Below are 6,536 nucleotides of genomic sequence, written 5' to 3'. Positions count from 1 at the left end.
TTTTTTTCCCACACCCACTCAAGAACCTCCTAATGAGGTTTCAGATTTTCCATCAACCCCCAAACATTCAGGGCACATTTAGATCTATGCATTGTGGTAATGTGCATAATATGCATTGCCTTGCACTAAAGCAATAGACCTTTAAAATCAAAAGCTACATAAACCAATCTAAATGGGCCCTAAATATATGAAAAAATGTATTCAATACTACAAATAACAATATTTGTAAATATATTATATGCAGCATAGCTTTGTGTTGATATAAAATGTTGATATATTTATGGGGACAAGGAGCTAGAGTTAGACCATACAGAGAAATTATTGTACTCAATCAACCTTCCGTCATTTATTGACCTCTAGATGTTTTATTTACTCCCTTTGACTTTCCTTCATTTCACTGACATTTCAGACAGTTCCACCGACACTTGGAGGTCAGTAATGATCATTATGGGGAACTATAATGTAAAGTGAACTTTGCAGATCCACATTCCAAAAAAAAAAAAAAAAAAATGTATTAAATAAATAGGAAATCAGGGAATCAAAGAAAAATGGAAAAAGAATCTTGCAAACCAATATGTTAACACAATCATCTAGGTCAGGCTACCAACAGTAGATCTTGTCATGGGAATCTGGAAATGCCAAAGAACCCAAATTATTGGGGATGCTCTCCTGCACAGTGCTGGAAAGTCTTCAGAAACCTAATTTCTCCTAAGAACTGACAGTGGGGCCCCATTGATATCATTGTTGTTTAAAAGAGGTGGCTTAAAGTGAAATGTTTTACATATTTCATCCAAACGTTTTTTGTCATAGAAGACAAGCTCCATTTTTTATTCCCGATTCAGATATGTTACTAATCCATACATTTACAGTTACTGCTAATTCCACCTGAGTGCTAAAGAATTTTAGAAGCACAAACTGCTCATTGCTCATGGAACCCCAAGCAACCTCTGGAGGAACCCTAGTTGAGAAACACTGCTTTAGAGGATTGGCTACACTGCATTCCCCATTTCTTTAAATTTTCCAATATTTGCATGACTGCTTAGCCTACTGGGAACAATGCTGTTAGTGGATATGCATACAGCAGTTCTTTAATTGGTTATAATGATCTCAGCTGAGCTCTACCTGTGAGTACCTTAATGAAAAAAGTGTATAACGTTCAACAGAAATGAAGCTTTATTCACTGACTGTCCACTAAACTGCTGAGAGGGGAATTTATGATCGGCTAAACCCAAATGGCCAACTTTATTTGTATTTAATGCACTTTCAATCACATCCATACAATCATTACAGCTACACTCCCATTAACTTCACTGTTTGCTTCAGCATCATACACCTTCATTATATTATATAATCATACCAAGCAATGTATACCTAATTGCGTATCACAGGTGGAAACAGGCATCAAAACCAGCATGACATCCTCTTGGTTATCAGCAACCTTCTAACTTTTTAAATATATTTTATACAGGTTGGGAATACCTAATATAAAACCTTTTTGAACTCACTCATAAGTACCACCTGCGCTGTGACAACTTCAATTTAACTCAAGGTACAAAACAACATCATATAAAGCAACAATCCATAAAACAAGGCTACGTTAATAACTAAATCTACATACCAGCTTTACAGCCTACAACAACAAACATAACAATGCCCCAGTTTATATAATTCTCCCCTCACTGTTCAGATTAAGACGGAATCTACAAACTGCTTATTGCACTGGAGGCAAAAGGATTCTAAACCCTCTGACCTTTCTTTCTCTTTTAGGTTTTGATCATCCCGTTTACCTGAAGCTTTAGTTTTTTTTTACAGTGTATAAATAACCAAAAGAGTGACAGTGTGGACACTTAACTTTTTACATTGTATAATTTAATTGCAAAAATGAATTCCCTTAATAAAATGACAAACATAGTAACATACTGTACATGCATAATATATATATATATATATATATATATATATTATGCATATTATGAATATATGCATTTTGCAAAAATCACTAATCTTAAAATTAAAAGTGCATTAAAATAAAGGTGATGAGAAGGTGCACATACACTACAGTGTGTGTGTAAATAAATATATATATATATATAACAAAATATATGTTATATGTGCATTCAGGCATATTTACTATATAGCAGTGTGTGTATTAAATATATATGTGTGTGTTTGAATTATATAAAAATATACCACAGGTTTCCTATTGGATACATAAGAAACATTAGGCTACTGATGCATTTAAATAATAATAATAATAATAATAATAATAATAATAAAAAAGAAAATGTAGGCAACCCACAAATACTTAAAATAAATCACTGACACAAAAGTCCCACTTGAGCGACACCAACATCAGAACATTGTAATATTGTTTGAAATTGCTAAATTAAATGATTCAAAATTGCTAAATAAACAAACAATTCAAACACAATAATACATAAACATCACCCTGAAGCTAAATGTTACAGGTATGCAATAAAATACAATTTATTTATCAAAGACAACATTCCTCTGCACAGAAATATAAAACAAACAATAACTGACCAGCAAAGAGTCAATAAAAAAAAGGTACAAACCACAACTTAAATATAAACAGCAAAACAAAAATACTGCCAAGAAGAAGAAGTTGTCATATAAGAAAATAGATGAGAGAGGAAGTGTTGAAAGGCAACTATGTGGTTACAATGTAAGCCATGGCTCTGAAATGTCAGGGATCCTGGCCAGCTGAAGTCAGCTGTAGTTACTGCCAGTGATTGGTGACAGTCAGGATGTGAAGTTCTCCTTCAGATGTAGCAAAGCTCTGGCTCCCATCATCACAGAGTGCACTTGATGAGCGTTCACCCAGGTGCATTGGCTTCTCTATCCCATCCAACTGAATGACTTTGCCTATAGAAGGGGCCTGCAAGCAGCAGCAGCCCCCCTTTTGGTAGACAGTGTGGTCTCCTTACTACACATGGCATGGGTGGATGCAAATCAGAGTTGATTGAATCCAAGGGATAAAAAGACAGAAAAAAAGAGCAGCTACCATTTTCTGATGAATGTCCCCAGAACAGAACATGTGTAATGGTAGCAGGCTGCATGTGACATTACTAGCACACATAAATAGAGATCACAGGGATGGAGAGCAATTGAATGGATGCAGGGAAAGCAATCTGGCTGACAAAAAGCAGCCACAGCATCCTTGTGTGTGTATTGCTAGCCAGGATCTCAGTCACCCCCTGAAGGTGCACAGCTGCCAGGATAAGAGGAAATGGGGACACTACATACCATCAGTGCAGCCTCATCCTGTGAATGTCCCGAGCAATCACTGCAGAGGTCGGCAGACACCGGGCTGAGCTTTGGTTATCCACATGCAAGTGATGCAGCTGCAAGAGGAACACAGGCGAGCAATGGAAGCGCCTCCCCCACAGGCTGCCTGTCTACTCTGCGCACAGGACACGCCCCTCGTGACATCTAGACACGCCCACCCCAGGCTTGTGCTGTGCCCAAAGACAGACTGGAGCTGGGCAATGTCCCTGATAGCACACAAGCAGCTCCAGATCAATGCTGCACAGACTAATTGTTCCTGATCTGCAGGGACTGATAATGCAACCCCCTGTCTTCCTTAATTTTCCCTTATTTGGGTTGGATATGTACACCTCTAGAACAAAAAAGTATTTAACGATTAAAATAGTGTTATTGTGCTCTAAACCTTCTACCCAGCATCCAAATTAGTGTTTCTGGACCTTTTTTAACCCCTTGAAAAAAAACTTTCAGGTCTTCAGGGAACCCCCTGCTATAATTACTATATCCGCAGCTCACAGTATATTAGTATGGTGGTCAGTGGACAGAATAACTCATTTTGCTGGCCAGTGGGAAGAATGTCTCATATTGCTGGCAAGTGGGAAGAATCTCTCATATTGTTGGCCAGTGGGCAGAATGTCTCATATTGCTGGCCAGTGGGAAGAATGTCAATATAACAGATCATTGGTGTCAGTGGTAACTGATCTGAAAGGCACAAACTGCTCATTGCTCAGGGAACCCCCTATCATCCTCTGGAGCAACCCAAGGGTTCCAGGGACACTGCTTGGGAAGCCCTGTACTAAATCCAGTAGTAGATCAAAAAACCTAAATCAAGTTGCTGTGAAAAGAAGCGCCAATTATTTTTAGCAAATTCTTTTTGCAAAAATAGGCTGTGGCATTCACCTTTGAGTGTCCTCCTTCACATTCTCCAAAAGTTGGGAGCTATGGTTGAACCTTGGTACCAGCTAAACAAGTTAGAGGTAGGGACATTAAAATCAACAATAAATATTTTTAATGATTTTTTCCCTATTGTGCAAAGTCTATTGCACTCCTTGCAGCCTTTGTAGTAGTAAATGCTTTGCTCACATGCCCCATTTATGACCACAACACACTGCAATGCCAACTCCATTTCAGTGCATGCCATGCGCAATTCCACGTGGCTCCCCTCGGCTGGCACCTTGCTATTCGCACTACAACGCTCGTTCTCACAGAACCAGTGCCTACACATGTGACGACTAATGGCAGTGAACTAGTACTGCTCACTGCCGCCCTTAAGGATTTGTTATGGGGCTGCCGCAGGGAGACGCTGCGTATAGCCGTTTCTGACATGAGAAAGCGGTAACTGCACTGCAACCTCACTGCCAGTGTGAATATAACCTTGAAGTAGGCAAAGGCAAACTGGTTCCAGGGAGTTTCCCTATATGCTGGTAATAGGATATGGCATACTCTATTTTCCCTGCTAGGGGAAACATTGTAATCTTTGAAGCCCAGATTTTCATTGGTTGGCCAGACAAAACACGTAAAGATCATAGTTTAGACAGATTTACTCATTGGCTAGTTCTTCCATAAGTGGACCATACATAAGTGCGTGACCAGGTAAACAATCAATATCAATCATGTACTGGATTGCAACCTTGTGGCCATTAGCCAGTACATCTGGGATTCAGCTGGAGGTACTGCCAAACAACCAATGGTAGAGCTCCACATTGTTTACAATAACAACCAGCACAGCCATGTTATCATAGTGAACAACAGGGAGTTCTCCCACTGGCTGGTGGTTGTTGGTAAGCACTTCCAGCTAAATGTTGACTGTGTAAATAAATGGTAACTCCTGAATTAAATGATCACTGAAGAATGCCATGTTTTTTATTGGATTTCCATTATAGTATTTTTTTTTATTGAATATAATGTCCAATCTATTAACACTTTTGTTTAATGTTAAGCAGTCTTTTCTAAAACCCTTTTGGAGGAGCTCATACTGACCTCATACCGAGTCCTTCACAGGGCACAGCAGAACAGTAGTGTGCTTTTAAAAAAAGCTTTGAATATTTAAAATAAAAACAGAATCATTGAATTTATTTTGATGACAGGTCCTCTTTAATCCTATAGTCAGAGTAGGAGGTTCTGCAGCAGTTATACTTTACTGAAGTGTTCACAACACTACTAATACTAGTTTAATTAACCTAGTATTGAGAACATTGTAAAAAGAACAACATTGCAACTACAGGACTGTCATTAAATACAGATCCAGCTGGGATTTGCTCTCTGTTAATTGCAATTTCAATGGAGCAGCAAGCAGAGGGGTTTAGTTTCGGGGCACAGACATATGTGACCTATCACAAACTAATCTCCCTGGTATTCTTAGCCCAAAATAACCTTGATCGGGAGTCTGTTTAGAAATCGAAAAAATCTGAGAGGGAATGTGAGTCACCTGTGCTTCACAATGGGCTCTATAAAAGAGGATCAGTCACCTGTTTTCTAATTAGTGCTTATGTACAGGGGGAATGTGCTCAGGAGAACAAGGTGAATTTAAGAGAATGAGTAGTGAATGTTTGAAAAGGAATAAGGTCATTGGTGATAAAAAATACATAATATATGAATTGATGCATTATGGTGTTGATTGTAAATAGAACCCAACGCTCACAATCTAATATCCCTACCATAGTCATATGTCATTACCACAGTCTAAGGTCAGTTTGGGGGAATCCAATTAACCTAACTGCATATATTTTGGATTTTGGAGGAAACCCAAGCAAACACAAGAACATACAAACCCCTTACAGATAGATCTAAAATTTGAACATGCTACCTAGCGCATTAAAGGCCACCTTGCCAGCCATGAGCCAGTTATGCTGTCCAGCACTATGTGCCACCTGCAGTGATAGTTTGGTCAATGTCACATTGGCTTATATGTGTGATGATTCCAGTTACATTTTTACATTTAAAAAAAATTCTTCATTTTTAAAATGTTGCAGTAGAATGTCAAAATCATGTCAATCAAAGGTTTTATGAATATTCCGCTCTTAGCAGGCTGTTACAGATTGACAGTGATGCAAAAGATGGAATAAGACTGGATGGGACAGACTGTGCGGGGAGAAATGCAGCATAGTGCAAGCCGGAGTGAAGGCTACTGAAAATGCTGTTTAATACTGCGGATTCAATTTAGATTTCAGCCACGGTGCTAAAGTGCTTTTTTTAATGTTTTCGAAATGCTTTCCAGTTGTTCAGAGCAGGTCAGGGCTAAAGAGTTGAAG

At 38.6% G+C, this 6,536-nt stretch overlaps 1 long non-coding RNA gene across 1 annotated transcript in view; it reads right to left on the bottom strand.

Moving 5' to 3' along the window:
* The window catches only part of LOC140335571 (uncharacterized), a 337,062-nt gene extending 333,590 nt beyond the window's left edge, over positions 1-3,472 (bottom strand). Inside the window, exon 1 of the long non-coding RNA XR_011921728.1 lies at positions 3,268-3,472. This is a non-coding gene — a long non-coding RNA (uncharacterized lncRNA). The remainder of the gene's footprint in view (positions 1-3,267) is intronic.
* Between the last annotated feature and the right edge of the window lie 3,064 nt (positions 3,473-6,536).

Source organism: Pyxicephalus adspersus, chromosome 7 (assembly GCF_032062135.1).
Source record: "Pyxicephalus adspersus chromosome 7, UCB_Pads_2.0, whole genome shotgun sequence".
Taxonomy (NCBI): Eukaryota; Metazoa; Chordata; class Amphibia; order Anura; family Pyxicephalidae; genus Pyxicephalus; species Pyxicephalus adspersus.
The sequence above is the reverse complement of the archived record's forward strand: the minus strand, read 5'-3'. Positions and strand labels throughout refer to the sequence as shown.